Below are 8734 nucleotides of genomic sequence, written 5' to 3' on the forward strand. Positions count from 1 at the left end.
TGTGAATGAATGCAAATAAATAATTTAAAAAAATAAAAAAAAGAAATGAATCAGGCAATATTACAATAGACACAACAGAAATACAAAAGATCAAGAGAGAATACTATGATTGATTAGTCACTAATAAACAAATAAAAATCTATTTTATCTAGATGAGATTAAAATTAAGCTTTACAAATTCAAAGATATAGAAACTTAATTTACCAAGTGTCAACCAGGAGGTAATACAAAGCTTGAATAGAACTATTACAAGCAATGAAATTTAATCAAAAATAGTCTCACACAAACGGAAAGCCAGATTCCGATTACTTTACCTCTGAATTCTACAAAACTTTAAAAAAGAATTAACCCCCATTCTCCTAAAATTATTTCTAAGAATCCAAATGGAATAAACACTCCCAAATTCACTCTAGGATGCTCCATCATCTTATTCCAAAAACATAAGGACATAACATCAAAAGAAAACTATAGGGAACCAGCAGTTAGCGTAATGGCTATGTCGCTGGATTCCCACATAGTCGACCGTGGTTTGCGTCCCGGACCCGGTGGCTTAAAACTCACGCCGGGCGTGTATGCGTGCGTGCCCAAGATCCCAAGAGGAGAATGGAGGAGAAGGGATTGCAGCGTGACCATTCCCTCTGGGGGGTGATTTCTTGCTTTCTGTCTCTATGTCTCTCTGTCTGTCTGGCGAGCGCACGCACCCTGTAGCGAAAACCTCTCCAAAACAAACAAACAAACAAACAAAAAAACTATAGACATATATACCTGATGAATACAGATGCAGAACTTCTCAACAACACATTAACAAATTGTATCCAAGAACACATTATAAATATTATACACTGTAACTAGGTCAGCTTTATTCCAAGGAGGCAAAAGTGGTTTAACATATGCAAGACAATGAATAAAATACATCACATTAACAAAAGAAAAGAATAAAAAAATATGATCATATCCACTGAGTCAAAAGAAGCATTTGATAAAATATAACATCCCTTCATTATTAAAATTATCAGCAAAACTGACATAGAATGGACAATCCCCAACACAATAAAAGCCATATATATAAAACCCATAGCTATCATTATACTGAAAGGAGAACCTCTGATATCATTTTCACTTAAAACTGGAACAAGACAAGGCTGCCCACTCTCCACTCCTTTTCAACATAGTACTGGAAGTCATAGCTAATGCAGACAAAAAACTAAAATATGTCATTCAAATTGGAAAAGAAGAAGTAAATTATCTATTTGCAGATGATATGACTGTATTCATAGAAAATTCAAAAGACTCCACAAAAAAAAAAAACCACCTCCTGGAAGTGATAAACGAATACAGTAAAGTGGCAGGATATAAAATTAACATACAAACATCTATAGATCTTTTTATACACCAACAATAAACAACCTGAGGTAGATTTGAAGAAAGAAATTCCATTTACAATAGCCACAAAAAAATGTAAGATACCTAGAAATCAACCTAATCAAAGAGGCAGAAAAGCCTCTACAAGAAACTAAAAAAAAAAAACTAATAAAGAAATTAAAAATGAGGCCAGCATGTGATGTGGTAGCTGAGGAACAGAACACCCACATGGCTGACTGTGGTTTGAGTCCCAGATCTGGCAGCTTTAAAATCACACTGGGCACATGTATGCCCTTGCCCAGAATTCCAGTAGGAAAATAGAGGAGAAGGAATTGCAGCAAGGCCATCCTTCTGGGGTGGTGATTCCTCACTTTCCTCTCACTATGTCTCCCTTTTTCTCTGCCAAGTTCACACATTCTATGGCAAAAACCAAAAGAGAAAAAAAAAAGAAAGAAAATGATACAAATAAATGGAAACATATGCCATGTTTCTGGGTTGGAAGAATAAACATAATCAAAATGTCAATCCTACCAAAATTAATTTACAAGTTCAATGCAAATCCAATTGTATTTCTGACAGAAATATAAAAAACAATCATGAAATTTGTCTGGAATCATAAAAAGCCCCATATCAACAAAGCAATAATGTACCAAAAGAATAAAGCAGAAGACATCTCATTTCCTGACCTTAAAATACATTGCAGAGCTATGATAATAAAAACAACATAGTATTGGCACAAAAACAGGCAGGTAGACTAATGGAACATAATTCACAACCCTGAAATAAATCCCAAAACACACAACCAACTGATTTTTGACAAAGGGCACCAGACAATCCAGTGGGGAAAAGAAAATATCTTCAACAACTGGTGCTGGAAAAACTGGATATCCATTTGCAGAAAAATGAAACTGAATCCAATTCTCCCCCACAGAATAAAAATCAAAATAAATAAAAGATCTAAACATAAAACCTCAAGCTATAAAACTACTGATGGAAAACACAGAGGAGAATCTCTTGGAGATATCAGAGTAGGCAAAGACATTTTAAATAAGACTGACAAAGCACAGCAAATAAACTAAAAATAGACAAGCAGTACTGCATTAGACTAAAAACCTTTTGCAAAGCAAAAGAAACTACTGTTAGGGTTAGAAGACAACCTTCAGAATAGGAGAATATATTTCCAAATATGCCTCAGAGAAGTGACTGTTAACCAGAAAATGCAGAGACCTCATGCATCTTCCCCCCCAAAATAATCAGTCAGATCAAAAGATGGGCAAATGAGCTAAACAGACAACTCTGCAGGGAAGACATATGAAAGGCTATAAAGCATATGAAAAATTCCTCAATGTCTTTTATCATAAGGGGAATGCAAATCAAAACTACAAGGAGATGCCACTCAACTTCAGTCATAATGACTAAAAATAAAGAATGGGGGCCAGCAGGTAGCATGGTGGTTGAGATGCTGTACTCTGACATGGTTGACTGCAGTTCGAATCCTGGATCCAGTGCCATGAAACTCATGTTAGGTGTGTGTGCATACATGCACAAACTCCTGAAAGGAGAAAGGAGAAGGAATTTTGGTGTGTTCATTCCCTATAAGGGGTAATTTCTCACTTTTTGTCTTTCAGGCAAGTGCACATACCCTATAGCAAAAATATCTCTCCCCACCTCACCTCCCCAAAAAAAAGAAAAAGAAAAAGAAAGAAAAGACTGATAAGTGCTAGCTAAGCTGTAGTGAAAGAGGAATCCTCCTACATTTTTGGTGGGAATGTAGGTAAGTTCAACCACTGTAGAGAATAATATAGGTGTGCCCTAGAAACCTTCAAATATAACTACCATATGACTAGTGATTCCATTCTCAAGTATTTAACCAAATGATAGTAAAAAACGAAGTCAGAAAAACACTTTCACATGCATGTTCATTATAGCGTTATTTACAAATGTTAGGACTTAGAATCTAAGCAAATGTCCAAAAATGGATGAATGAATTTATAAAATGTTGCGCATATACTCTATAAAATACTACTTGGACATAAAAACAAAGAAGTGCTGACATTTGATATAAAGTGGACAAATATAGAAGATTTAATGCTAATCAAAGTAAACCAGGCTATGAAAGTTAGGCACTGTATGTCCTCACTTCATATATACCATATATATACACTGTATAGCAGAAACTGAAAGATTGGAAGGTGTAATAGCAGGGAGACCAACTGTAGATATTAGAGACAAGACAGAAGGATGTGGGTAAAAAGGGGTGGGTAATAAAATGTGTGAAAGAAAAGAGGGGATCAGGAAAAAAAATTTATTAGAAAAATAAAAAGTTATGAATGTATAAATGATAATAATAAAGAAAAAATAGGAAAAAATAGATAATAAAACAGTCCTCCCCAAATTATTTTATGAAGCCTCCATCACCCTCATTCCCCAAACAGAAAAGAACATGACAAGGAATAAAAAATACAGACCAATATTTCCAATGAATATAGAAGTAAAAGTTTTCAAAGATATTAACAAATACACCAATATTTCCGATGAATATAGAAGTAAAAGTTTTCAAAGATATTAACAAATTGTATCCAATAATATATATGAAGATTATACACCACGACCAAGTAGGCTTTATTCCAAGGATGTAAGGATGGTTCAACATATGCAAACAATAAACATAATATACTATATTAACAGAAAGAAATGAAAAACAATATGATATCAATTGATGCTAAGAAAGCATTTGAGAAAAAAACAGTATCCTTTCATACTTAAGTCTCTCAGCAAAATTGGCATAGAATGGTCATTTCTCAAAAAAAAAAATGATGTCTATGATAAACCCACAGCTAGCATTATACCAAATAGGGGAAAGCTGAAAGATTTTTTCTACTAATAACTGACACAAAGCAAAGCTGCCCACCTTCTCCACTCCTTTTCAATAAAGTGCTGGAAGTCCTAGCCAATGCAATCAGAAAATAAAATATAAAATAAAATAAAATAAAATAAAAGGCTATCAAATAGTGAAAGAAGAGGTGAAATTATCTCTATTTGCAGATGACATATTGAATACAAGGAAGACCCAAGGGTATCCACAAAATAACTCCTGGAAGTAATAAATGAATAAAGTGGCAGGATACAAAATCAACATAAACGAACTGTAACAGTTATATATATTAACTCAAGCAGACTAAGGTATAACTGAGGAAAGTAATCCCATTTATCATAACCACAGAAGCATAAGATATCTAGGAAGAAATCTAACAAAAGAAGACAAAGAGTTTTATCATGAAAACTATGAAATCTACAAAAGGAAATAGAAAATGACACAAAAAAGTGAAAAGACATTCCATGTTCTTGGATTGGAAGAATTAATATAATCCAAATGGCAATTCTACCCAAATTAATCTACACATTTAACACAATCCCAATAAAATCACCAAAGATATCCTTCACAGATCCAGAAAAGACAATTGTAAAATTTTCTGGAATCATAAAAGACCCTGTATTGCCAAAGCAATCAAGCACAAAAAGAGTGTAGTAAGTGACATCTCACTCCATTACTCCAAAATATATTAAAAATCTATGATAATCAGTTTGTGGGCATTTAGGTTGGTTCCATGTCTTGGCAATTCTGAATAATGCTGCAATAAACATTGATGTGCAAGCACTTTTCTGACTGAGCGTTCTCCTGTCTTTTGGGTAAATACCCAGAAGTGGGATTGCTGAGAAGTACTTCATGATGGGCAAAGTATTTTTACAAGCAAAATGAGAAATAGCGATTGACTGTTTTAAGAAAATAATTAGAATAATAATAATAATCATTGGGGAAAACATAGAAAAGATATTGAATGTTGAAGCGGGGAGATTAATGTCTGTATTGACTGACACGCATGGCATTCCCTTTTGAAAAAGCAATGTAATACACTGTAAAGTTATATGTAATCCAATGTAATATAAAGAAGATTATGATGATAATAAAAAAATAAAAAAATCTATGATAATCAAAACAGTACAGTATTGGTACAAAAAAGACATGTGAACTAATGGAATAGAAGAGTGACCCCTGAAATAAACCATAAATCACACAGTCAACTGAAAATAGACAGTCAATCCAGTTGGAAAAGGAAAACCTCATTAGTAAATGGTGTTTGTAAAACTTGTTATCTATGCAGAAAGATGAATCTGGACCCTATCACTCACCAGTAACAAAAATGAACTCAAAGTTCTAAATCTAAGAAGTCAAAATATAAAGCTACTGCTGGAAACACTGAGGAAACTCTAGGAGACATCAGAGTAAGCAAAAAATTCCTTTTCTTAAAAAAGTTTTAAAGAATTATTTTATTTGGGACGAGCAGTTGGAGTAATGGCTACGACACTGGACTCCCATGTAGCTGAACATGGTTCGAGTCCTGGACCCAGTGGCTTATAATAACGCAAAGTGTGGCACACATACTTTATGAAATAGTACTCAGCCATAACAAAACAACACAAGATCCTGGTATTTGATAGAAAGTCAATGAATATGGAAGATTTATTGCTGAGTTAAGCCGACTAGGCTATGAAAGCGAGACATCGTGTGTCTTCACTTATTATATACTGACCGTCCACACTCTGCTGCAGAAACTAAAAGATTAGTGTATATAGAAGCATGCAAAATGTTTACAGATACTGGAAACAGTGTGGGAAGAAGGTGGGAGAAGAGGGAGAGAGAGAGAGAGGGAGAGAGAGAGAGAGGGAGAGAGAGAGAGATAGAGAGAGAGAGCGAGCCACCAGGTCTGGGACTGGAACCACGGTCATACATGTGGGAGTCCTGCACCCTTAACCATAATGACATCTGCCGTTCCAAAGCAAAGACTTCTTAAATAAGATCCCTGATGCTCAGGCAATAATCCCAAGAATAGATAAGTGGGATTACCTCATTTTAAGAACTTTTAACACAGCAAAAGTCACAGTAATTAGTGTCAATTGACAACCTCAGAATGGGAGAATATTTTTGTAAACTATACCCCAGATAAGGGACTTATAACCAGAATACATAGGGAACTCAAGTGGCTTAGTCAGACAAAAATAGTCAACCCAATTAGAAGATGGGAAAATGAACTGAACAAACAACTAAGGAAGACATATGAGCAGTGAAAAAGCATATGAAAAAATGTTAACATCTCTCATCACAAGACAGATGCAAATCAAAATCACAATGAGATACCACCTACTCTCTATCAGAATGGCTAAGTTTAAAAAAAATAATATTGGTGAGGTTGTGGGGAAAAGGGAACACTCCTACACTGATGGTGTGAATGTAAATTAACCCAGCCACTGTGGAGAGCTATATGGAGGTTCCTCAAAGATCTACAAATAGAACTACTATATGATCCAGCAATTCCACTCCTGGGTATCTACCCAAAGGACAGGAGAACACTCAGCCAGAAAGTGCTTGTACTTCTATGTTAATTGTGGCATTATTCAAAATGGCTAAGATATGGAGCCATCCCAAATGTCCACAAGCAGCTGAATGGATTGAGAAAATGTGGCACATGTACTCTACTCAGCCAGGGGGAAAAAAAACCCCTAGCATTTCATAGGAAGTTGGAGAATATGGAAGACTTACTGCTGATTGAATCAAGCCAGGCTATGAAAGAGAGATATTGTGTTTCCCCACTTAATACATACCAACTGTTCACATTCTATGGTGGAAACTGAAAGATTAGTATATATAGAAGCATAGAAAATGTTTAAGGATACTGGAGACAGTGTCATAAGAGGGTTGAGGAAGGGGGAGAGAACGAGAGGAAGAGAATCAAGGAGAAAAGTAGGCTAAACATTTATGGGAAACTGAAGTGGATGATTATCTGTTGATAATGTGTATGATGTCTTCAATTGGACTGGTGTGAAGTGCATTCATGTTGGGTAAATTCACTTTACAAGTTGTAGTGATGGGGAGCCAGCAGTTAGCATAACGGCTATGTTGCTGGACTCCCATGTAGTCGACCGTGGTTCGCGTCCCGGACCTGGTGGCTTAAAACTCACGCTGGGTGCGTGTGCATGCATGCCCAAGATCCCAAGAGGAGAATGGAGGAGAAGGGATTGCGGCATGACCAGTGCGGGGCAAAACCAAGGCCCAGAAGTCTTCCTGGATGCCCCGGGGGCTCCGAGTGTCCTGGGCACAGCCATGGCCGTGGCCGGGTCAGGCGAGCTAATCACTGGGACCTGGAGCTGTCCACGCTGGGGAAGCTGGAACGTGAGTGCCTGGAGGAGCGGTGCTCCTGGGAGGAGGCCTGCGAGTACTTCGAGGACAACACCATGACGGAGCGTTTCTGGGAGAACTACATCTACAACGGCAAGGGAGGGCGTGCACGGGTGGATGTGGCAGGCCTGGCAGTGGGGCTGACGTCTGGCATCCTGTTCATCGTGCTGGCTGGCCTGGGAGCCTTTTGGTATCTGCACTGGTGACAGCGACAAGGCCTGCAGCCTTGTCCTCAAGAGGCAGGGCTCATTAGCCCTCTGAACTCTCCCGGCCCACCAGTGCCCCTGCCTCCACCCCTACCCCCAGGCCTCCCCACATATGAGCAGGCGCTGGCAGCCTCAGGTGTGCACGATGCACCTCCGCCACCTTACACCAGCCTTAGGAGGGCCCACTGAAGAACTGCTGCGGAGCCCGGGCTCCTTTAGCCCTGGCCGTGATTGACATCGGATTCCGGAAGCCCCCAGGCCTCTTAGACTCCCGAGCCAAGCTTAGGGGGTGGTGGGAGTAGGGATCCTCTAGCCCGATGCCTACACTGGCACATGTGTTTCCGTGCGTACGGACACGCATATCCCCGGTCAACATGTTCCCACGTTCTGGCCCCTCGTGGGGGGGACTTGCGCGTGTGGAAACTCGGAGCTAGGCGTGCAGCAGGGTGTGCGGTTTTGCGTACGCCGGCAGATATGAGCTGACCATCGCCCTCCAGAGCCACTGGGTACGCACACGCAGAGCCCCGCCTGTGCACACGCACGTCTTCGGGCACTCCCCATGCGCACTCCGGGGCGCTCTGTAACCCCTGGGAAAGGGTGGGGGGCATATTTGTAAGCATGGTCGGTGGGGGCAAGGCTTGCAGTGCAACTGGGGAACTGGAGTTGAGCCGTTCCCCTAATAAACCCACGGAAAAGGAAACCAAAAAGAGCTCAAACAATGCAAAAAATAAAATAAAATTCTAATGAACACCCATAAAACGGGGCGCATCCGTGCGCGGTGAAGCTGGTTTTCTGTGCAAACGCTGCGCCCTACACCCGCAGGCCCTGCTTGCGCTCAGACTGGCTCGCTCTCTTCTTTTTTTTTTTGCATTTGCACGGGATTGTGGGAGGAAGCGGAGCGCAGCCAGACACCCCGCCGCCCGCCCCCCCT

The 8734-nt window shown here is 39.3% G+C and overlaps 2 pseudogenes; both read left to right on the plus strand.

Moving 5' to 3' along the window:
* Positions 1–2781, plus strand: part of LOC102495815 (NAD(P) transhydrogenase, mitochondrial pseudogene) — a 19298-nt pseudogene extending 16517 nt beyond the window's left edge.
* A 4663-nt stretch (positions 2782–7444) lies between these two features.
* On the plus strand, positions 7445–8151 carry LOC102496218 (transmembrane gamma-carboxyglutamic acid protein 2 pseudogene; annotated as a pseudogene).
* Positions 8152–8734: the final 583 nt, after the last annotated feature.

Source organism: Tupaia chinensis, unplaced genomic scaffold (genome assembly GCF_000334495.1).
Source record: "Tupaia chinensis unplaced genomic scaffold, TupChi_1.0 Scaffold140338_1, whole genome shotgun sequence".
NCBI classification, from domain to species: Eukaryota; Metazoa; Chordata; class Mammalia; order Scandentia; family Tupaiidae; genus Tupaia; species Tupaia belangeri.